The 24,357-nt window shown below is 45.8% G+C and overlaps 5 long non-coding RNA genes across 6 annotated transcripts in view; 3 read left to right on the plus strand and 2 right to left on the minus strand.

Annotated features, from left to right (window-relative positions):
- Positions 1–540: 540 nt before the first annotated feature.
- Positions 541–3,897, minus strand: LOC138224964 (uncharacterized). Its single transcript, XR_011183475.1, has 2 exons — positions 1,360–3,897; positions 541–1,070 (listed from the first exon to the last, which is right to left on the minus strand). It is a non-coding gene; the product is annotated as an uncharacterized lncRNA (long non-coding RNA).
- A 1,927-nt stretch (positions 3,898–5,824) lies between these two features.
- On the plus strand, positions 5,825–7,235 carry LOC138224959 (uncharacterized). Its single transcript, XR_011183467.1, has 2 exons — positions 5,825–6,482; positions 6,568–7,235. It is a non-coding gene; the product is annotated as an uncharacterized lncRNA (long non-coding RNA).
- An 8,906-nt stretch (positions 7,236–16,141) lies between these two features.
- On the minus strand, positions 16,142–19,504 carry LOC138224986 (uncharacterized). The gene is made up of 2 exons (XR_011183514.1): positions 16,961–19,504; positions 16,142–16,671 (listed from the first exon to the last, which is right to left on the minus strand). It is a non-coding gene; the product is annotated as an uncharacterized lncRNA (long non-coding RNA).
- A 250-nt stretch (positions 19,505–19,754) lies between these two features.
- Positions 19,755–24,357, plus strand: part of LOC138224981 (uncharacterized) — a 43,667-nt gene continuing 39,064 nt past the window's right edge. The window contains exon 1 of one of the 2 annotated variants that reach the window (XR_011183509.1): positions 19,755–21,069. This is a non-coding gene — a long non-coding RNA (uncharacterized lncRNA). The remainder of the gene's footprint in view (positions 21,070–24,357) is intronic. The other variant, XR_011183510.1, reaches the window with a different exon arrangement.
- LOC138224960 (uncharacterized) lies at positions 21,329–22,737 on the plus strand. The gene is made up of 2 exons (XR_011183468.1): positions 21,329–21,984; positions 22,070–22,737. It is a non-coding gene; the product is annotated as an uncharacterized lncRNA (long non-coding RNA).

Below are 24,357 nucleotides of genomic sequence, written 5' to 3' on the forward strand. Positions count from 1 at the left end.
CCTTGGGTGTCTGCTGAAATTTGATTTTTTTTCAGGAGCACTGTGACCCAGAGCTCAATAATCATTTCAGCTACTGAAGATCATTCAATTTTTAATGCTTTTCATTTTAGCATCCTACTTGTTAGTATTTCCTCTTAGGTGAGAATACTCTGGTACTTTTCTGGGTCTTAGTTGAGTGAGCTTTATTAGAATAATTGAACAATACTTTCACCTCCACATAACACTCATAGATTTTTCAAGGGTTAAATATGGGAGCCACGTTTCTTACATGTATCCTTTTGTAAGTTGATTCACAAAGCTTTCACCGCCTCCACTCCAGTGAATCACTTTGTTTAGCAAGTGATCAGGTGGAACAGTTTAATTTCTTCCTGCAAATAATGCCTTTTCCTTTTTCATCCCATTCAAGTCTCCGTCCTAGTTAAAGTCATTTTGATGTAGAACGGCAGTGGTCCAGTTGAAAGGTTCAAGGTTTCACTGTGTTTTAGAGTGCAGATAAAGAAGATAATAGGAGAGGAAACTGGAAAAGCCGTGACTCTGTCATTCCATTCAATTCAATTTATTTTCATATAGCGCCTTTCACAACAAGGTTGCCCCAAGGCGCTGAACAATGCAGGTAAATATACATTTTGTGAATACAGAACTGAAGACAATGGAGGAAAGGAACCAAAGACTCCTCAGTAAGGAGAATAAAATCCTCTAGGGGTCCAAGGTCAACTGGCTGCCCAACCCCTTTGGGCATGCTAACATTATATCACTAAAAAAAAAGAAAGAAATGAATGCGGGTATTAATCCATCCATCCATCACGTCGTCTGTATGTCAGTACCCCATGCAGGTCTCTGCAGACCAGCAGAATCCTCCTAAACGACAGTTGTATCCATGATGCCCCTCTTGGATCCATGGCACTGATGCAGCATTCAACTCGCATGGTGCCCAGCCCAGGACAGACAGGCCTCTGAAACTATGCTGTGTACAGTATTTCTCCTCTGCAGCATCCCTGCGAGGCAGGACAGGTGCCTGACCTCTGAGAGCCTTGTAAGTAAGTAGAAGGAGTTTGAAGTCCGCCCTGTACCTGAGAGGAAGCCAATGAAGAGAGAGAAGTATGGGGGTTATGTGGTCATTCTTTCTGCTCCAAGTAACAATTCTAGCTGCTGCATTCTGTAAGTATTCAAACTCTTTGCTGTGACAAATCTAACGTACTTTAGGCAGACAAAACAACCTTAAAAAGCCACGTGATTTTTAAGTAGTCTGTCTGTGTGTAGTAACAGTGGTTCACATTATTTCAGAACGTATACTCCCATCTCTGTAACTTTCCTCAGTCAGCTAGTGAACATTCTGTATTTACACCACGAATGCACTACTTTGTCTCGCGCGCGGTCACACTGGCCGTCCACAGGCACGGGCAGGAGCAGGGAACACGAGGCCGCTCTGTAGTGCCCCTGTGGCTCTCCAGCAGAGGGGAGCACTTTGCTCAACAGCCCTGAGCCGAAGGACCCAGTGATAAAGCTGAAAATCTGGCAAGTCCCCCAGTCTCCCTGGGGCGCTGAAGAGGATTTCATCTGATGCCGAGGTTCCTGTAACTCAACACAAAATTGAACACGGCGAGTTATGAGTTTGTGAAGAAGTGACAGCGGAACAATGTCAAACAGGAAGTTAACCTACAGGAAAGAATGAATTGAATCTCTGATATTCAAGCACGCAGTGTGACGTCTACTGTCTATTCAAATCTACTCTGCAAGTCTTACAATTCTTTTTCATACACCGTCTCCTGGTTATTGTTTTGTGAGTGCTTGAACTGTTTCTCAGTAGAAATAAGACCGATAACTCACTGCTTCAGGATGCACACTATCGTCGATGAAACCTGTGGTGTAAGCAAGCGAAAAGAGACAGATCCTTCTAAAACACAGAGGCCATCGGGAGGGCAGAAACACTCTGCAACAGGTAGGAGCTGTGGAGCCGTGATTCCCCCGAGCCAGAGCCCTCGTCCTCCCTCGACGGCGAACTGAGCTCCAGCGACTGGAGCAGCTACCTGCCGTCGTGGGACCTCCTGCAGATTGGGAACGGGTAAGGCAATTCGACACGAGCCCACTCCTCTTCCCACTGCTTACACCCCTATAACAAATAGTTTCAGGGTATTCAAGTACAGGATAAAGAGATTACAGGTGTTCCCAATTGGCTGAGGATACAACTCTCTCTCTGAGAAAGCACACAGAGGTGGACAAAGCAATTAAATGCGTTTACAAGTCATTTCCTCTGTATCTGGTCTTTCTTTACATATCAGAAAAGTGAACTGGTGGCTGTTGAAAAGTGTCTGCTCCGTACGTTATATACATGTAAAAGATGTGATTAAATATCTTGGTATTAAGATTTTTAAAAAGGTGATTTTGTGATTTGATGTTCTCTACCTTAGTAAAATAAAAAAAAAACTTTATTCATGGTTGTTATTTGTCAAACACGGGCAGAAGGAGGCCTAAATGCTACAGGGTTTAGAGCATCTAATACCGATACCGACAGAGTACTATTTACAAAATTAAGCAAAGTAGGTGGTGTATGTTTCCCTAATTTAATCATTCAGGAACTAGCGGGTATAGACTTTTTACTTGAATGTCATTTGGATGCTGGAAACCCCCCTGAAACTTGCCAGCTTCCATGAAGAAGTTCTCCTCACGTGGTCTCTTATAGATAAACATACCTCCCATAGATACATCATCTAGAATACAGAGAAAAAATAAACCTGTGCTTTGAAAACTGGGTTTAAAATAGTATAAGCGGGGTCAACAAATTAACTGGTGTGGATGATGAAATGTAGAATCAAGCAGATTTTATGAATAGATATAATGTTTGTGATACGTCTGATAACAATCCGTCGTAACCAGAGCTACTCCTAGAGAGGTATTGATGCTTTTAAGAAACTAACAGTATACCATCAGAAACTATGGAAGAATTTACAACCTTTATTAGACTACAAGGAAAACAATTTAGTTATACTTGTACTAATAAATACTTCAGATCCCTCTCGCAATCTCACAATATCTTGTCAAACTATTTTGGAGCACCTCTTTGGGGAAAGTGAGTGGAATCAAACATGACTATTGTCAAACAGATTTTGTATGAATAATAAGGTTAAGGCGTCAGTACAAAATTGTACATTGAATCGACCCGGTAAAGATACACAGTGTGCATAGATTTAAAAGTAATATAGATGATAATTGTCTTTCTCAAAGCAGCCCAGAAACCTTACGTTTGTTTTTGTTTTGTTCTGTTGTTAAAACACTCTGAACAGATCGGCAAAATGGTGTAAAGAAGGCTTCTAATTCTGACATTTCCTGTAGACAAATTGATTTTATTTTACTGCTCAATACTGCTGAACCGAATCTAAAATATAATGTATCATTGGCTTAATCATTATACTTGCTCGTTATTAGATGTATAAATAGCCTAAAGATGAGAAATAATCGAAAATTGAATAATTAGACCGTCTGTCGTAGTAGCAGATTGTACTTCTCGCCTACTTGATGTGGTCGAGCAACACCACAATCGCCATACAATCCGTCCGTTCTCATGCTCTGACTTTCAGGTTGGGCAGTGGACTGGATTCCAGGGCAAACTCGTTCTTGTTTGATTATCCGTGTGAAATCTCGCCCAATATAACGGGTAAGCACTGAAATTATGCGCTTCCAAATTGAAGCGACACGCATTTGAATAATTCAAAATACACACGAGGGAACGTCTCCAAACCATGTCTAAGTATCACAACATGAAAGCTGTGCGTACCTTATCTTTATTTGCCTGTATAATGTACTCCGGTGATCTGTAACGTAGTCTTGCGTGCATCGTAAAGGATCCGGACTTCCGGCTACGGAAAACCCGGAGTGGATCGGCCTTTCCACCGGACCCGGACTTCCGGCTACGGAAAACCCGGAGTGGATCGGCCTTTCCGACGGACCCGGACTTCCGGCTACGGAAAACCCGGAGTGGATCGGCCTTTCCACCGGACCCGGACTTCCGGCTACGGAAAACCCGGAGTGGATCGGCCTTCCACCGGACCCGGACTTCCGGCTACGGAAAACCCGGAGTGGATCGGCCTTCCACCGGACCCGGACTTCCGGCTACGGAAAACCCGGAGTGGATCGGCCTTCCACCGGACCCGGACTTCCGGCTACGGAAAACCCGGAGTGGATCGGCCTTCCACCGGATCCGGACTGCCGGCTACGGAAAACCCGGAGTGGATCGGCCTTCCACTGGATCCGGACTGCCGGCTACGGAAAACCCGGAGTGGATCGGCCTTCCACTGGATCCGGACTGCCGGCTAAGGAAAACCCGGAGTGGATCGGCCTTCCACTGGATCCGGACTGTGAGCAGCTTTTGTCCAATCGGCGCTGAGATTTCAGCAGGAGGCGGGAGACAGGCTCTTGTCCAGTCACACAGCTTCAGTCCCGGGACTTTTCCGAATTCCGGCGGGCGGTGACACTTCCGAGAAATGTCCACTGGGTGGCGACAGAGATACACGAGTCCACGGAGCTGAGTCTCAGCGCTATCGGAAAGACTTGAAATCGGAAAGAAATAAATTTGTTACATTTTAATCCCATTGAAAAGGAAGATGAAAATATCGTTTGTATTTTTTAACATTATTATACTTGCGCAACATAATTATTAAGGGAATGGTGTGAGAGGAGACCGTGTTTGAACAGTTTAAGACGGATGTAAAGACATTTTATTTCAGAATGTCTTTCTGAAATGTCTGTTTCTGTGTTGTAAGAACGTTGAAGCATGGACGGGCCTTATCTGCATTTACCTTGTTGAATCTTTTTTTCCATAAAATGTACATGTATTATTGCATGTATCCTGACAATACGACTGCTACGTTACGTTTTCTTGTAGTTTTTGGTCTCATAAAAAATACAAAAGTATGAGTCGATGACGTCAAAATGGTGTCGCCCACAGGGCTTATGGGTAATGTAGTCTCTATAGTTCACTGGGCTGCCCTGCCCATGTGTTTCGCTGATTTCATTGAACATTAGAATGAATTATATTAATACAATTTCAGCGTATTTATCGTGTCTTGTATTTCTTTGTCTCTCTTATGTGTTCCCTTGTGTTTATGTTTTCTTGTATTTCACGTGTCTGCAGCGCTGGTTAATCGACCCGGCACATAAAGCAAACCCACTGTCCTCGTGTTTCTTAGCTCCCGTCTTGTTTGCAAACTTTTCTCCTGTGTTTATTTTACTTTGTCAATAAAACGTGGTTGCCGGGGAAACGGTGCTGCAGACGTTGTTGCGATCTGACCTCCAGGAGGTAAACAGTCGGCTTTTGTAATCTAATCAGCGAGCAAAGCAGAAACGTTAGTCTAAAAAGCGCTGGCTGGAGTATTTTGTGGACATTATGCAGAAGAAAAGGAAGAAACGGTGAGTCGCAGGCTGTCGGTAAATATCAGCGCTGGACACCAGCCTCACACCGCTGGGCTCACTGCACCATGAGCGAGTCCGTCGGCGCCTCCTCCTGCTGGGGTGTGTTGCTGCAGGAGTGAGGAGTCTCCGGTCCCCGGTCGCGTCATGATCTGCAAGTGGAGGTGAGAGACGGCGGCGCAGTGGGTGGCAGCGCTGGGAGCCTGGATTTAGTTCCTGGGGTGCTGTGTGTGTGGAGTTTGCATGCTCTGCTCATGTTCTCGTGGCTCCAGTTTTCTGGGTTGCTGTGTGTGTGGAGTTTGCATGCTCTACTTATGTTCTCGTGGGTCTAGTTCCTGGGGTGCAAAATTCTGTTTATTTCACAAGACGGACCTGGGCAGCAGCATGTGTCTGCAGCGCTCATTTTGCCTGCATGTTTGCAAACTTTTCTCCTGTGTTTATTTTACTTTGTTAAATAAAACGTGGTTGCTGGGGAAACGGTGCTGCAGAAGTTGTTTCGATCTGACCTCCGGGAGGGAGACAGCTGGCAAAGCCGAAACTTTAGTCTAAAAGGCGCTGGCTGGAGTATTTTGTGGACAATTCGCAGAAGAAAAGGAAGAAGCGGTGAGTCGCAGGCTGTAGGACAGGACTGTCGGGGAAATGTAAGCGCTGGGCTGAGCGAGTCCGTCGGCGCCTCCTCCTGCAGGAGTGAGGAGTCTCCGGTCTCCGGTCGCGTCCTGATCTGCATGTGGAGGTGAAAGGCTGAGAGACGGCGCACATGCTCTGCACATGTTCTCATGTGTCTGGTTTCCTGGAGTGCTGTCTGTGTGGAGTTTGCATGCTCTGCTCATGTTCTCAAGGGTTTCCTGCCGCTTCTGCAGTCCAGTGTTGGTGAGTCTGTCGGGTTGATTGTGTTGTGGTGTGAGTGTGCCCTAAAGGGGGTTTTAATAGTATGGGGTTTGTGTGTTCACTTGTATGCAGACCACTGGAGAGACCGGTTGTTTTTTGCCAGGCAGACTAATGGCTGCATATTCAATTCCAGCTACTGATGTTGCCAAACCAGCAAGTGGGACAGTGTTTGAAAACCCTTTCAATGAAAGGTTTGTAGAACAGTGTTGCTATTGTTCTGTTTAATTCGAGGTCACCAAGCTTATAAATGGTCTCACAACGTTTGTCTCTTTTCAGGTTTCTCCGACCCGGAGAGTGAACAAAGAAGTGATAAGGGCCCATAACACCTAAGCTCGGCACTCTCACACTCTTCAGCCACACGAGCTTCCTCCTGGTAAAATACTGGGCAAGCCCCTTTCTGACAGGGACAGTGGAAAACCCCCTGAGGGAGATGGGCTGAGGGGAGGAATAAAACCATCTGAGCCGGAACGGAGCGGGCTCCCGATTCCCACCAGACCCGGGAGACGACACAGGCAGCACAAGGGAAGCTGCGGAGCGCGAGTTCGCGGAGGCAAGGGCCGATTGACGACCACGGGAGACAGTGGCATCGGAACAGAGGTACTGTACAGAGACTTTTAATACCTGAAGGCAAGGAGGGAGAAACCGGCCCGGCTAGCCGCTCCAAACTGAGGGGAATGGAATACAGTTCGCGGGAGGATTTCTAGTGGAACCTGAACGGAGTCTGGGGAAATGGGACCGGCCTCTCGTTCACTGGGGCCATCAAAGACTTTACAGGTACGAAGAAGAATCGTTCGAGTGGCCACTCTTCGGTACTTGACAGAAAAGACTGCCGTCCCTCTGGATTCATTATGACCCTTGGAAGGACCTTTTGTTGCTGCTGTTTTCGTTGTGTCTTTGGCTGGTGGTGAATATGGATAGAAAATAAAAAGGTCACTTATACGATACACATGCTTGTCGCTGGTCTGTGTGGGCATTGGTGGATCTGGGAGATCAACAGAACCTGTGGTAATGGAGAGGGGCCCTAGCACCCTGTTTGCATTGCTAGGTGCCGTAGTCATATATGAGGCAGGAAATAATTCTTGTTTGAGGGGTCACCTCACTGTGACACGAACGTGTTGGGAAGACGGGCCAGTTCTGACGTTAGTGCGACGGGTCTGTAGGCGTTAAGGCAGGTTCTTGTGTCCTTTTTTGGAACAGGAACAATAACAGAAGATTTGAAGCAGTCTGGCACTGTGCACTGGGACAATGATTGCTTAAAAAAACGTCTGTAAAGATTGGAGCGAGTTGGCCAGCACAGGGCTGTAGTGTGGCTGGAGATACACAGTCAGGTCCTGCTGCCTTTTTACAGTTTTGCTTTTTGAATAGCCTTAACACATCCTGTTCTTTGCTTCACAGGGCATTCTCAAGACTTGTAAACGGCGTCAAGTCTTCGTGAGAGATTGAGTGTGAGTGGGTGTGGCACTCCAGTTGAGTGGGGGACAATAGCTCATCCCCAGGATGTGAATTATTTGGAGGAGTTGCGAGACTGCCATGGACAAGGTCGTTGGAGATCCTTTGTGTTTCAGACCTGCTGTAAAATGTGTTATCTGGTAGAGAGTGATCAAGATGTATCTGAGGGGATTTTCTTTTGGAATTGGTAACAGTTTGGAGACCTTTCCAGACAGATAAACAGTCTTTGTTAGCAAACAGTTGTTCTAGCTGTGGACAGGAGGGGAATCAAAAGGTAGAGAACACTATTTTTAGAGAAATGGCCCTAAAGGAACAAAGCATAGTGTAGGATGCCACTAGCTTAAGTCTTAACAGCACTGCATGAGAGGAGACGCCAGTGTCTATTTGTTCTGAGGGGTCCTCAGAAAGGTCAAAAGGTTGCAAACAGATAGGAGACTGGTTATATGCCTGAAGCTTAGCTAGAGGAACATAACATTGCTGGAATGCTGAGAGGGGAGGTTATCAGAGCCTAATGTTATTGCGAAAAATGGCAACTAGGTATAGAAGATCTGATGAATGTCTGTCCTGTGAATTGTTAAGGGTTTCATGTAATTGTGTGTCCAAGTAGTCCGGACTGCTGTGCTATGTGTTGTTTGTCTTGTGAATTTTCTGTTTTACACCTATTGTATCCATAGTGGTACGGGCCAAATCCTATTTAAAGGGTGTTGCGAGCACTGGGGTTTGTTGGGAGTGGTAAGTTAGGAGTCTGGAAATGAGAGCAAGGTGCGAGTGGATATGATAAAAAGATTGTTCCTTTATTTTGTTTCTGATACCTGGTGAAGAGACGCAGTGAGTGTTTGTGTGGCCAGCTGCGTCAACTTCAATAAAACTGGCCTTTTGGTTTGTTTGAGTGCTGACTTGCTATGGTGTATTTTTTCTCTCTGTGAACAACACGTCCTACGGCCAACACTACCCACACAGGAGGTGTGTGCGTGACAGCTCCTCAGCTGCAGCAGGAGTCCAAGTGTGCACAGATTTCTTGTTGGGGTTTGTTGTTTGAAGTTTCTGTTTCGATGTAGGAAGCAATTGTGCCAACACGTGGTCCGAGTTATAGCACGGGACGAGAGCTCCCGAAGAGCGCCTGCCTCCTGCCCGATTCGACGTCTAAAATCATCACAGAACGAGAGGAGCCAACAGGAATGCAAGTCTCTTCTGGTGAGGAGCCTCCGACACAGCCCCCAGTACTGGGTGTGCAGAAAGAATCCTGTTCTACAGTTGTGGTGCGAAATGGCCTCCAGTCCTTGTCAAATGCTGGGTTTCTCTGGACTGCAGTCCCCTCCGCATTTGGATGATTGTGATTGGTGTTGCTGCAGCTGTGCTGTCCTGAGACTGACTGGTGTCAAGACCAGCTGTACTCTGGGATCAGCAGGGCCTAGTGGTGGTATGAATTGTGGCCTCTGTTTCTCAGGTGTAACAATTTTTGATTACTCTGTTCTGTATGTTTATCAATAGTGGGTACTGGCCTAATTCAGCCCTGCACTCGCTGTTAGCTGTTTTTCTCTGCGCAAGGAGGAGTTTCAACAGAGTGTACTCCTGGTCTGTGAGGGGACCCCACACTTCACTGCCGTATAGGGCAATGGGTTGGATTACACTTTCAGATATTTGGAGCCAAATTCTTGTTGGTGGGTTGACATTGAAGAGCCTCCTTCTTATTGCGTAGAAAGCCCTGAGTGCCTTCTCCCTCAGTGCCTTCACTGCCAGGTCAAAACTCCCAGAAGAGCTGATGGTGAGACCGAGATATGTGTAGCTGGATGTGTGCTCCAATGTGTTGTTGTTCAGTGTGAATTTGTACCCGTTTCCCTGAGGTCTGGCTTTCTCCTGGAAAACCATAACTCTGGTCTTGTCCAGATTGACTGGCAGTGCCCAGGTGTGACAGTCCTGCTCCAGCAGTGCCAGGCTCTGCTGTTCTGGGTCCAGATGGGCTGGCAGTGCCCAGGTCTGACAGTCCTGCTCCAGCAGTGCCAGGCTCTGCTGTTCTGGGTCCAGATTGACTGGCAGTGCCCAGGTCTGACAGTCCTGCTCCAGCAGTGCCAGGCTCTGCTGTTCTGGGTCCAGATGGGCTGGCAGTGCCCAGGTGTGACAGTACTGCCCCAGCAGTGCCAGGCTCTGCTGTTCTGGGTCCAGTTTGGCTGGCAGTGCCCAGATGTGACAGTCCTGCTCCAGCAGTGCCAGGCTCTGCTGTTCTGGGTCCAGATGGGCTGGCAGTGACCAGGTCTGACAGTGCTGCTCCAGTAGTGCCAGGCTCTGCTGTTCTGGGTCCAGATGGGCTGGCAGTGCCCGGGTCTGACAGTGCTGCTCCAGCAGTGCCAGGCTCTGCTGTTCTGGGTCCAGATGGGCTGGCAGTGACCAGGTCTGACAGTGCTGCTCCAGTAGTGCCAGGCTCTGCTGTTCTGGGTCCAGATTGGCTGGCAGTGCCCAGGTCTGACAGTGCTGCTCCAGCAGTGCCAGGCTCTGCTGTTCTGGGTCCAGATGGGCCATCAGAGCCCAGGTGTGAATGTGATGGGATGTGTGGCGGTTTGGTAGGAAGCCAGTCTGACTCTAATGCAGGACATTGTGCTCAGTAAGGAGGGCAGGTTATCAGATATTCAAGATACGACAGTTCCTTCTCCAGGTTACTGTTCACACTGAAGCCCCGGTACCTGTTGGGGTCGAGTCTGTCTCCATTCTTACAGACGGGCGTGATCAGTCCTTGATTCCAGGCCTCAGGGAAACAGCCGGCCGTCAGGAGGAGGTTGAGGAGTTTGAGCAGGCTTTGCTGCAGGTCTGAGCTGCAGTTGGGTCAAGCGTTGTTGACTGTGTATTGGCTACAGGCCTTTCGTGGTCTGAGAGTTGTCTGTTTGTGTATGTGCTTATCTTCTTTAGGGTGTGCATGTAGTGTTTAACCATCTCACAGTATCTGAGGCGCAGTTCAGAGTGGTGTGGTGTTGTTTTAGTTCTGGTAGTTCTCTTCAGTTGTTTCTGCACTCTGTATCAAACCATTTGATATTGTTTCTGAGTGTGTTTCATATGAATGTAGTCATTTTGATTTTAAGGCTAGTTTCTCAAAAACATGGTTTAAATTTATGAACGATTTGTTGGTTTGATACAGAGCGTTTTGAAATGTAAGGGATCAAGTAATGGGTTTATTTGCTGCTGAAAAGAGAAGAAAGAAAAAAAAGAAATGAGACAATTAGCTTGTAATGAGTTTATAACAACAGTAATTAGATTCCTGCAAGCACTCTTTTCATTGTCCAACAACTGAAAGCTTTTAGGTATAAAGGAAGGGTCCTCTAATATTTGATGTGTGAGATTGTCGTTCTGTTGGAGATGTTAGTGAGTCTGAGGATTTGTGTTAATATGACAATATGACAATACAATACAATGCTACTACTATTAATAATACAGCATGGCAAGACTTCTTTCAGTCATTTCCCACCCCTCCACCTCAGTGAATCACACATGTTAAACTTCCATCTCGTGTTCCAGATCAGACATGAGCAATCCTATATTACAAATACTTACCACCAGACAATTTAACCAGACAATAATTTAAGCAATTATTAATTCAACAGAAGCAGCAGGACGAGTAAAGTGCCCCTCTGATGGCCGGTCCGTGGAATTAAACTGGAAAATTTCTTAGAAATGATTATTCTTACAATAATGTGCCAATGGCGCCGCTTGGTGGTCATTCAGCAAAATTTCACCGAAAGTTTTTTTAATTCAAATACCGTTAGTAATGTTCGTATTAATACGTTATTTTCATTTTAAATATATTTAAGCATTTTCAACAGCAAAGAATGCAAAGAATACATTGCATTGCAAACAAGAGTAATGAATGAATGAATGAATTAATGTATTGTACATGGATACAAAATACAAAATAAATACAATAAACCCAAAATTAAAATAACATTCAAAAGGCGCGAGTCGATGACGTCAGAAGGAAGTCGCCCACAGGGCGTATGGGTAATGTAGTTTCTGTAGTTCTGTGGCCCGCACTGCCCACGTGTTTCGGTGATTTGATTGAACATCAGAATTAATTCTATTGTACCATTTCAGCGTGTTTATCGTGTCATGGATTTCCATGACTGTCTTGTGGGTTCTCTTGTGTGTCATGTTTATTTTAGTGGGTGGTAGTGCTGGGGCCCTGAACTGTAATAATTCGTGTTACTCATCATCATTGTTACTGTGACCCCCCTGGGAGGAGTGGACCTTTGTAAGATTCCTGTCCTGGCAAGCAGCAGGTGACAGTTTGCTGTCCGACTCAATTACACCTCCGCTACCTCATTTCACCTCTTTCACCAGCCTGTAAAGGGGGTTGTGATAGTATGGGGTCTTTCTCTTTAACAACCTCAAACCGCAGGAAAGAAATGCTTCATTTATAAGATTGAAATATAACCAGAAAGTATAAAAATAGCTATTTTTCTAGTGCTCTCAATGGTTTTCCATTACAAACGGACCAGGGCTTCCTGAGACACAGGCAGTTGGAGTTATATAGAGTTAGAGGTTGTTTTCACGGCACCAGCCGACTAAAGCAGAGACCTCCTTCCACTCCAGAATTTTTTTTTTATTTGGGTGGGATCATCTGGAGTCTTGATTCCTTTCACGGAGTCAACAGTAGATACACAGCTGTTAGCATAGGAGGAGTACAGAAGAGGTGACAGCAGTGCTGGGGACCCTGGTATCTCTTCCACTGAGGACCCTCTGGCACAACCAGAGGTGTGAAATTGAAATTGTTTGGAAGGAATGGGAAGCCAAAGGCAGAGTCACAATCTCTGATTCATGTAATCAAAACAGTAAGTTCTTTCCTCAGGCAGCTTCGTTAGAACATTTTAAATAGATGTAAAAGTGTATTTACAGACTATATCAGCCCTTATCTTTATTAACCTGGTTTAATCTTTTTTTCAGAAGTGTAAATATATTATACTATGTACCCCTGATGGTATTATTGATGTGCTATAAATATACTCTTGTTTGTATTGTATCTATTTTTATTGCTACCATAAAAAGTTAAAAAGAACTGCACTTTCGAGAAATGTCCACTGGGCGGAGACAGAGATACACGAGTCTATGGCGGCGAGTCCAATAGCGCCTCCGTACAGATCCTCGTTGTGCAGAGATTGAAAATCAATACAGATGATAACTGTGACGTTTGTGACAGCAGCTCTGAAAGATAACGTAAAGAAGGAAACTAATATTGACATTACTTTTAAAGAAGTTAAATAATACTACATTTTAAACCTATTGAAAGTAATATGAAAATATCGTTTGTATTTAAAAAAATATGATACTTCATAATAATTAACGAAATGCTGTGAGAGGAGACCCATGTTTAAACACTTTAAAACGGATGTAAATGCGTCTGTACAGACAATTTGAAACATGTACGGACCTCATCTGCTTTTGTTTACTATTAAACAAGATTACTTGTTTAATCTTTTTCCATAACATGTACATGTATTATCGTATGTACCCCTGACTATACTCTGTGTTATATGTATTCTTGTTTTTATGGCATGTATTGTTGTTATAATTAAAAATAAAAAGACGCGAATCGATTACGTCAAAAGGAAGTCGCCACAGGGCTTGTGGGAAATGTGGTCTTTATAGTGCTCTGGACTGCGCTCCGCACGTGTTCCGCAGATTTGATTGAGCATCAGAATTAATTATACAATGTCAGTGTATTTACCGTGTCGCGGATTTCTATGTCTGTCTTACAAGACGGACTCGGCAGGAGCTGTTCCTTGCTCTTCGGAGTGAAGCTGCTCTGGGAAGAGACGAGCAAATCTTCAGACTCTTTGTAAATGAGACATCATGACAGCTGTGCCGACCTGCTCTTTATTGACCTGTTGAACCTGTTTGTGTAAAAAGCAGGAGTCTTGTGTACCCCTGATTGTGTTATGTGTACTCTAGTGTGTTTGCAGCGCTCGTCCTGCCTGGTTTATCAACTCGACACAGAAACAAAACCCACTGCCGTCGTGTCTGTGGGTTTCTGAGCTCTCTTGTCTTGTTTGCAAACTTTTCTCCGGTGTTTATTTTACTTTGTTAAATAAAACGTGGTTGCCGGGGCAACGGAGCTGCAGTAGTTGTTGCCGGAGCGGGTCTGACCTCCAGCAGGTCAACAGGCGGCTTTTTTAATCTAATCTGCGAGAAAAACAGAAACTTAAGAAACTTTAGTCTAAAAAGCGCTGGCTGGAGTATTTTGTGGAAGAAACGGTGACTCGCAGGCTGTGGGACAGGACTATCAGGGACACATCAGCGCTGGACACCAGCCTCACACCGCTGGGCTCACTGCACCATGAGCGAGTCCGTCGGCGCCTCCTCCTGCTGGGGTGTGTTACTGCAGGAGTGAGGAGTCTCCGGTCTCCGGTCGCGTCATGATCTGCAAGTGGAGGTGAGAGACGGCGGCGCAGTGGGTGGCAGCGCTGGGAGCCTGGATTTAGTTCCTGGGGTGCTGTGTGTGTGGAGTTTGCATGCTCTGCCTGTGTTCTCATGGGTCTGGTGTCCTGGGCTGCTGTCTGTGTGGAGTCTGCATGCTCTGCCTGGGTTCTCATGGGTCCTGTTCATGGGGTGCTGTCTGTGTGGAGTCTGCATGCTCTGCCCCGTTCTCATGGGTCTGGTTTCCTGGGGTGCTGTCTGTGTGGATACCTGGTGAAGAGACCCAGTGAGTGTTTGTGTGGCCAGCTGCGTCAACTTCAATAAAACTGGCCTTTTGGTTTGTTTGAGTGCTGACTTGCTATGGTGTATTTTTTCTCTCTGTGAACAACACGTCCTACAGCCAACACTACCCACACAGGAGGTGTGTGCGTGACAGCTCCTCAGCTGCAGCAGGAGTCCAAGTGTGCACAGATTTCTTGTTGGGGTTTGTTGTTTGAAGTTTCTGTTTGTATGAACAAACATGCAGACTCCACACAGACAGCACCCCTGGAATCAAACCCAGGGCCCCGGTGCTATGAGGCAGCGATGCTAACCACTGTGCCGCAGTGTTGCTCCCTTTGAAAATGTCTGACTTCCGTTTAATTTGAGGTCACAAGCTTATAAATGGTCTTAATATTTCCTCTTAGATGAGAATATTCTCTTCGGCGTGTCTTTACAACTCTTCTCTTATTGCTCCTCTTGTCAGTAATCCGGTGTGAAAGCTCTCTCTGTCGGAATCAATGTCTTACCTCTCCGTCTTGTGTTTCAGGTCTCCTCTGGCTGCTGACCCTGCCGTCAGGACAGAACACATCCCGCACTGACCACACTGCTGGGTTTACTGTACGTGACAATAAAGAGCTTGAGCAACACATCTAATGTGATCTCTGCACGCTTCCCGAGGAGCAGAGACGATAAGGTCTGTGTCTGTTCCCGAGTTTTTGCGAGAGGCCTGTTTAGTCTGTCACTGAGATGATTTTAGATACCTGTGAGTCGTGCCCACTGAAAAATGAAATAGTGCAGCACAATGAGACTTCAAGCAAAGATCTCATTAGCCCCTTCTGTGAATTGGTGTCTCGCAAGAGATCTTCCATCTCTTTGAAAGTTTCACAGCTTTGACCTCTAGATTAGAAATGACACCAATTGCACATGGGTCCAGCAACGTTCTATATAGTGCACATCACCATCGGGATGAAAAACAAAAATCCCCAGTGGGAGTCCACTCTTTCCCTGCTACGCAAATTGCTTTTCGTTAGGTGAGGTCGCAAGTTCTTATTGGAGAATGTTGTACAGTTTCTTAATGCAATAGGGCGAGTAAGACTGAAGTTCCCCCCGTGTTGGCCGATCAGTGGAACGAAACTGAAAAAAGCTCCTTGAAACTGTGATTCATACACTTATACACTGGCTCAGCATGGTGCTCACCTGCTGTCCTTGGGTGTCTGCTGAAATTTGATTTTTTTTCAGGAGCACTGTGACCCAGAGCTCAATAATCATTTCAGCTACTGAAGATCATTCAATTTTTAATGCTTTTCATTTTAGCATCCTACTTGTTAGTATTTCCTCTTAGGTGAGAATACTCTGGTACTTTTCTGGGTCTTAGTTGAGTGAGCTTTATTAGAATAATTGAACAATACTTTCACCTCCACATAACACTCATAGATTTTTCAAGGGTTAAATATGGGAGCCACGTTTCTTACATGTATCCTTTTGTAAGTTGATTCACAAAGCTTTCACCGCCTCCACTCCAGTGAATCACTTTGTTTAGCAAGTGATCAGGTGGAACAGTTTAATTTCTTCCTGCAAATAATGCCTTTTCCTTTTTCATCCCATTCAAGTCTCCGTCCTAGTTAAAGTCATTTTGATGTAGAACGGCAGTGGTCCAGTTGAAAGGTTCAAGGTTTCACTGTGTTTTAGAGTGCAGATAAAGAAGATAATAGGAGAGGAAACTGGAAAAGCCGTGACTCTGTCATTCCATTCAATTCAATTTATTTTCATATAGCGCCTTTCACAACAAGGTTGCCCCAAGGCGCTGAACAATGCAGGTAAATATACATTTTGTGAATACAGAACTGAAGACAATGGAGGAAAGGAACCAAAGACTCCTCAGTAAGGAGAATAAAATCCTCTAGGGGTCCAAGGTCAACTGGCTGCCCAACCCCTTTGGGCATGCTAACATTATATCACTAAAAAAAAAGAAAGAAATGAATGCGGGTATTAATCCATCCATCCATCACGTCGTCTGTATGTCAGTACCCCATGCAGGTCTCTGCAGACCAGCAGAATCCTCCTAAACGACAGTTGTATCCATGATGCCCCTCTTGGATCCATGGCACTGATGCAGCATTCAACTCGCATGGTGCCCAGCCCAGGACAGACAGGCCTCTGAAACTATGCTGTGTACAGTATTTCTCCTCTGCAGCATCCCTGCGAGGCAGGACAGGTGCCTGACCTCTGAGAGCCTTGTAAGTAAGTAGAAGGAGTTTGAAGTCCGCCCTGTACCTGAGAGGAAGCCAATGAAGAGAGAGAAGTATGGGGGTTATGTGGTCATTCTTTCTGCTCCAAGTAACAATTCTAGCTGCTGCATTCTGTAAGTATTCAAACTCTTTGCTGTGACAAATCTAACGTACTTTAGGCAGACAAAACAACCTTAAAAAGCCACGTGATTTTTAAGTAGTCTGTCTGTGTGTAGTAACAGTGGTTCACATTATTTCAGAACGTATACTCCCATCTCTGTAACTTTCCTCAGTCAGCTAGTGAACATTCTGTATTTACACCACGAATGCACTACTTTGTCTCGCGCGCGGTCACACTGGCCGTCCACAGGCACGGGCAGGAGCAGGGAACACGAGGCCGCTCTGTAGTGCCCCTGTGGCTCTCCAGCAGAGGGGAGCACTTTGCTCAACAGCCCTGAGCCGAAGGACCCAGTGATAAAGCTGAAAATCTGGCAAGTCCCCCAGTCTCCCTGGGGCGCTGAAGAGGATTTCATCTGATGCCGAGGTTCCTGTAACTCAACACAAAATTGAACACGGCGAGTTATGAGTTTGTGAAGAAGTGACAGCGGAACAATGTCAAACAGGAAGTTAACCTACAGGAAAGAATGAATTGAATCTCTGATATTCAAGCACGCAGTGTGACGTCTACTGTCTATTCAAATCTACTCTGCAAGTCTTACAATTCTTTTTCATACACCGTCTCCTGGTTATTGTTTTGTGAGTGCTTGAACTGTTTCTCAGTAGAAATAAGACCGATAACTCACTGCTTCAGGATGCACACTATCGTCGATGAAACCTGTGGTGTAAGCAAGCGAAAAGAGACAGATCCTTCTAAAACACAGAGGCCATCGGGAGGGCAGAAACACTCTGCAACAGGTAGGAGCTGTGGAGCCGTGATTCCCCCGAGCCAGAGCCCTCGTCCTCCCTCGACGGCGAACTGAGCTCCAGCGACTGGAGCAGCTACCTGCCGTCGTGGGACCTCCTGCAGATTGGGAACGGGTAAGGCAATTCGACACGAGCCCACTCCTCTTCCCACTGCTTACACCCCTATAACAAATAGTTTCAGGGTATTCAAGTACAGGATAAAGAGATTACAGGTGTTCCCAATTGGCTGAGGATACAACTCTCTCTCTGAGAAAGCACACAGAGGTGGACAAAGCAATTAAATGCGTTTACAAGTCATTTCCTCTGTATCTGGTCTTTCTTTACATATCAGAAAAGTGAACTGGTGGCTGTTGAAAAGTGTCTGCTCCGTACGTTATATACATGTAAAAGATGTGATTAAATATCTTGGTATTAAGATTTTTAAAAAGGTGATTTTGTGATTTGATGTTCTCTACCTTAGTAAAATAAAAAAAAAACTTTATTCATGGTTGTTATTTGTCAAACACGGGCAGAAGGAGGCCTAAATGCTACAGGGTTTAGAGCATCTAATACCGATACCGACAGAGTACTATTTACAAAATTAAGCAAAGTAGGTGGTGTATGTTTCCCTAATTTAATCATTCAGGAACTAGCGGGTATAGACTTTTTACTTGAATGTCATTTGGATGCTGGAAACCCCCCTGAAACTTGCCAGCTTCCATGAAGAAGTTCTCCTCACGTGGTCTCTTATAGATAAACATACCTCCCATAGATACATCATCTAGAATACAGAGAAAAAATAAACCTGTGCTTTGAAAACTGGGTTTAAAATAGTATAAGCGGGGTCAACAAATTAACTGGTGTGGATGATGAAATGTAGAATCAAGCAGATTTTATGAATAGATATAATGTTTGTGATACGTCTGATAACAATCCGTCGTAACCAGAGCTACTCCTAGAGAGGTATTGATGCTTTTAAGAAACTAACAGTATACCATCAGAAACTATGGAAGAATTTACAACCTTTATTAGACTACAAGGAAAACAATTTAGTTATACTTGTACTAATAAATACTTCAGATCCCTCTCGCAATCTCACAATATCTTGTCAAACTATTTTGGAGCACCTCTTTGGGGAAAGTGAGTGGAATCAAACATGACTATTGTCAAACAGATTTTGTATGAATAATAAGGTTAAGGCGTCAGTACAAAATTGTACATTGAATCGACCCGGTAAAGATACACAGTGTGCATAGATTTAAAAGTAATATAGATGATAATTGTCTTTCTCAAAGCAGCCCAGAAACCTTACGTTTGTTTTTGTTTTGTTCTGTTGTTAAAACACTCTGAACAGATCGGCAAAATGGTGTAAAGAAGGCTTCTAATTCTGACATTTCCTGTAGACAAATTGATTTTATTTTACTGCTCAATACTGCTGAACCGAATCTAAAATATAATGTATCATTGGCTTAATCATTATACTTGCTCGTTATTAGATGTATAAATAGCCTAAAGATGAGAAATAATCGAAAATTGAATAATTAGACCGTCTGTCGTAGTAGCAGATTGTACTTCTCGCCTACTTGATGTGGTCGAGCAACACCACAATCGCCATACAATCCGTCCGTTCTCATGCTCTGACTTTCAGGTTGGGCAGTGGACTGGATTCCAGGGCAAACTCGTTCTTGTTTGATTATCCGTGTGAAATCTCGCCCAATATAACGGGTAAGCACTGAAATTATGCGCTTCCAAATTGAAGCGACACGCATTTGAATAATTCAAAATACACACGAGGGAACGTCTCCAAACCATGTCTAAGTATCACAACATGAAAGCTGTGCGTACCTTATCTTTATTTGCCTGTATAATGTACTCCGGTGATCTGTAACGTAGTCTTGCGTGCATCGTAAAGGATCCGGACTTCCGGCTACGGAAAACCCGGAGTGGATCGGCCTTTCCACCGGACCCGGACTTCCGGCTACGGAAAACCCGGAGTGGATCGGCCTTTCCACCGGACCCGGACTTCCGGCTACGGAAAACCCGGAGTGGATCGGCCTTCCACCGGACCCGGACTTCCGGCTACGGAAAACCCGGAGTGGATCGGCCTTCCACCGGACCCGGACTTCCGGCTACGGAAAACCCGGAGTGGATCGGCCTTCCACCGGACCCGGACTGCCGGCTACGGAAAACCCGGAGTGGATCGGCCTTCCACTGGATCCGGACTGCCGGCTACGGAAAACCCGGAGTGGATCGGCCTTCCACTGGATCCGGACTGCCGGCTAAGGAAAACCCGGAGTGGATCGGCCTTCCACTGGATCCGGACTGTGAGCAGCTTTTGTCCAATCGGCGCTGAGATTTCAGCAGGAGGCGGGAGACAGGCTCTTGTCCAGTCACACAGCTTCAGTCCCGGGACTTTTCCGAATTCCGGCGGGCGGTGACACTTCCGAGAAATGTCCACTGGGTGGCGACAGAGATACACGAGTCCACGGAGCTGAGTCTCAAAGCGCTATCGGAAAGACTTGAAATCGGAAAGAAATAAATTTGTTACATTTTAATCCCATTGAAAAGGAAGATGAAAATATCGTTTGTATTTTTTAACATTATTATACTTGCGCAACATAATTATTAAGGGAATGGTGTGAGAGGAGACCGTGTTTGAACAGTTTAAGACGGATGTAAAGACATTTTATTTCAGAATGTCTTTCTGAAATGTCTGTTTCTGTGTTGTAAGAACGTTGAAGCATGGACGGGCCTTATCTGCATTTACCTTGTTGAATCTTTTTTTCCATAAAATGTACATGTATTATTGCATGTATCCTGACAATACGACTGCTACGTTACGTTTTCTTGTAGTTTTTGGTCTCATAAAAAATACAAAAGTATGAGTCGATGACGTCAAAATGGTGTCGCCCACAGGGCTTATGGGTAATGTAGTCTCTATAGTTCACTGGGCTGCCCTGCCCATGTGTTTCGCTGATTTCATTGAACATTAGAATGAATTATATTAATACAATTTCAGCGTATTTATCGTGTCTTGTATTTCTTTGTCTCTCTTATGTGTTCCCTTGTGTTTATGTTTTCTTGTATTTCACGTGTCTGCAGCGCTGGTTAATCGACCCGGCACATAAAGCAAACCCACTGTCCTCGTGTTTCTTAGCTCCCGTCTTGTTTGCAAACTTTTCTCCTGTGTTTATTTTACTTTGTCAATAAAACGTGGTTGCCGGGGAAACGGTGCTGCAGACGTTGTTGCGATCTGACCTCCAGGAGGTAAACAGTCGGCTTTTGTAATCTAATCAGCGAGCAAAGCAGAAACGTTAGTCTAAAAAGCGCTGGCTGGAGTATTTTGTGGACATTATGCAGAAGAAAAGGAAGAAACGGTGAGTCGCAGGCTGTCGGTAAATATCAGCGCTGGACACCAGCCTCACACCGCTGGGCTCACTGCACCATGAGCGAGTCCGTCGGCGCCTCCTCCTGCTGGGGTGTGTTGCTGCAGGAGTGAGGAGTCTCCGGTCCCCGGTCGCGTCATGATCTGCAAGTGGAGGTGAGAGACGGCGGCGCAGTGGGTGGCAGCGCTGGGAGCCTGGATTTAGTTCCTGGGGTGCTGTGTGTGTGGAGTTTGCATGCTCTGCTCATGTTCTCGTGGCTCCAGTTTTCTGGGTTGCTGTGTGTGTGGAGTTTGCATGCTCTACTTATGTTCTCGTGGGTCTAGTTCCTGGGGTGCAAAATTCTGTTTATTTCACAAGACGGACCTGGGCAGCAGCATGTGTCTGCAGCGCTCATTTTGCCTGCATGTTTGCAAACTTTTCTCCTGTGTTTATTTTACTTTGTTAAATAAAACGTGGTTGCTGGGGAAACGGTGCTGCAGAAGTTGTTTCGATCTGACCTCCGGGAGGGAGACAGCTGGCAAAGCCGAAACTTTAGTCTAAAAGGCGCTGGCTGGAGTATTTTGTGGACAATTCGCAGAAGAAAAGGAAGAAGCGGTGAGTCGCAGGCTGTAGGACAGGACTGTCGGGGAAATGTAAGCGCTGGGCTGAGCGAGTCCGTCGGCGCCTCCTCCTGCAGGAGTGAGGAGTCTCCGGTCTCCGGTCGCGTCCTGATCTGCATGTGGAGGTGAAAGGCTGAGAGACGGCGCACATGCTCTGCACATGTTCTCATGTGTCTGGTTTCCTGGAGTGCTGTCTGTGTGGAGTTTGCATGCTCTGCTCATGTTCTCAAGGGTTTCCTGCCGCTTCTGCAGTCCAGTGTTGGTGAGTCTGTCGGGTTGATTGTGTTGTGGTGTGAGTGTGCCCTAAAGGGGGTTTTAATAGTATGGGGTTTGTGTGTTCACTTGTATGCAGACCACTGGAGAGACCGGTTGTTTTTTGCCAGGCAGACTAATGGCTGCATATTCAATTCCAGCTACTGATGTTGCCAAACCAGCAAGTGGGACAGTGTTTGAAAACCCTTTCAATGAAAGGTTTGTAGAACAGTGTTGCTATTGTTCTGTTTAATTCGAGGTCACCAAGCTTATAAATGGTCTCACAACGTTTGTCTCTTTTCAGGTTTCTCCGACCCGGAGAGTGAACAAAGAAGTGATAAGGGCCCATAACACCTAAGCTCGGCACTCTCACACTCTTCAGCCACACGAGCTTCCTCCTGGTAAAATACTGGGCAAGCCCCTTTCTGACAGGGACAGTGGAAAACCCCCTGAGGGAGATGGGCTGAGGGGAGGAATAAAACCATCTGAGCCGGAACGGAGCGGGCTCCCGATTCCCACCAGACCCGGGAGACGACACAGGCAGCACAAGGGAAGCTGCGGAGCGCGAGTTCGCGGAGGCAAGGGCCGATTGACGACCACGGGAGACAGTGGCATCGGAACAGAGGTACTGTACAGAGACTTTTAATACCTGAAGGCAAGGAGGGAGAAACCGGCCCGGCTAGCCGCTCCAAACTGAGGGGAATGGAATACAGTTCGCGGGAGGATTTCTAGTGGAACCTGAACGGAGTCTGGGGAAATGGGACCGGCCTCTCGTTCACTGGGGCCATCAAAGACTTTACAGGTACGAAGAAGAATCGTTCGAGTGGCCACTCTTCGGTACTTGACAGAAAAGACTGCCGTCCCTCTGGATTCATTATGACCCTTGGAAGGACCTTTTGTTGCTGCTGTTTTCGTTGTGTCTTTGGCTGGTGGTGAATATGGATAGAAAATAAAAAGGTCACTTATACGATACACATGCTTGTCGCTGGTCTGTGTGGGCATTGGTGGATCTGGGAGATCAACAGAACCTGTGGTAATGGAGAGGGGCCCTAGCACCCTGTTTGCATTGCTAGGTGCCGTAGTCATATATGAGGCAGGAAATAATTCTTGTTTGAGGGGTCACCTCACTGTGACACGAACGTGTTGGGAAGACGGGCCAGTTCTGACGTTAGTGCGACGGGTCTGTAGGCGTTAAGGCAGGTTCTTGTGTCCTTTTTTGGAACAGGAACAATAACAGAAGATTTGAAGCAGTCTGGCACTGTGCACTGGGACAATGATTGCTTAAAAAAACGTCTGTAAAGATTGGAGCGAGTTGGCCAGCACAGGGCTGTAGTGTGGCTGGAGATACACAGTCAGGTCCTGCTGCCTTTTTACAGTTTTGCTTTTTGAATAGCCTTAACACATCCTGTTCTTTGCTTCACAGGGCATTCTCAAGACTTGTAAACGGCGTCAAGTCTTCGTGAGAGATTGAGTGTGAGTGGGTGTGGCACTCCAGTTGAGTGGGGGACAATAGCTCATCCCCAGGATGTGAATTATTTGGAGGAGTTGCGAGACTGCCATGGACAAGGTCGTTGGAGATCCTTTGTGTTTCAGACCTGCTGTAAAATGTGTTATCTGGTAGAGAGTGATCAAGATGTATCTGAGGGGATTTTCTTTTGGAATTGGTAACAGTTTGGAGACCTTTCCAGACAGATAAACAGTCTTTGTTAGCAAACAGTTGTTCTAGCTGTGGACAGGAGGGGAATCAAAAGGTAGAGAACACTATTTTTAGAGAAATGGCCCTAAAGGAACAAAGCATAGTGTAGGATGCCACTAGCTTAAGTCTTAACAGCACTGCATGAGAGGAGACGCCAGTGTCTATTTGTTCTGAGGGGTCCTCAGAAAGGTCAAAAGGTTGCAAACAGATAGGAGACTGGTTATATGCCTGAAGCTTAGCTAGAGGAACATAACATTGCTGGAATGCTGAGAGGGGAGGTTATCAGAGCCTAATGTTATTGCGAAAAATGGCAACTAGGTATAGAAGATCTGATGAATGTCTGTCCTGTGAATTGTTAAGGGTTTCATGTAATTGTGTGTCCAAGTAGTCCGGACTGCTGTGCTATGTGTTGTTTGTCTTGTGAATTTTCTGTTTTACACCTATTGTATCCATAGTGGTACGGGCCAAATCCTATTTAAAGGGTGTTGCGAGCACTGGGGTTTGTTGGGAGTGGTAAGTTAGGAGTCTGGAAATGAGAGCAAGGTGCGAGTGGATATGATAAAAAGATTGTTCCTTTATTTTGTTTCTGATACCTGGTGAAGAGACGCAGTGAGTGTTTGTGTGGCCAGCTGCGTCAACTTCAATAAAACTGGCCTTTTGGTTTGTTTGAGTGCTGACTTGCTATGGTGTATTTTTTCTCTCTGTGAACAACACGTCCTACGGCCAACACTACCCACACAGGAGGTGTGTGCGTGACAGCTCCTCAGCTGCAGCAGGAGTCCAAGTGTGCACAGATTTCTTGTTGGGGTTTGTTGTTTGAAGTTTCTGTTTCGATGTAGGAAGCAATTGTGCCAACACGTGGTCCGAGTTATAGCACGGGACGAGAGCTCCCGAAG

Source organism: Lepisosteus oculatus, chromosome 24, assembly GCF_040954835.1.
Source record: "Lepisosteus oculatus isolate fLepOcu1 chromosome 24, fLepOcu1.hap2, whole genome shotgun sequence".
In the NCBI taxonomy this organism is placed as follows: Eukaryota; Metazoa; Chordata; class Actinopteri; order Semionotiformes; family Lepisosteidae; genus Lepisosteus; species Lepisosteus oculatus.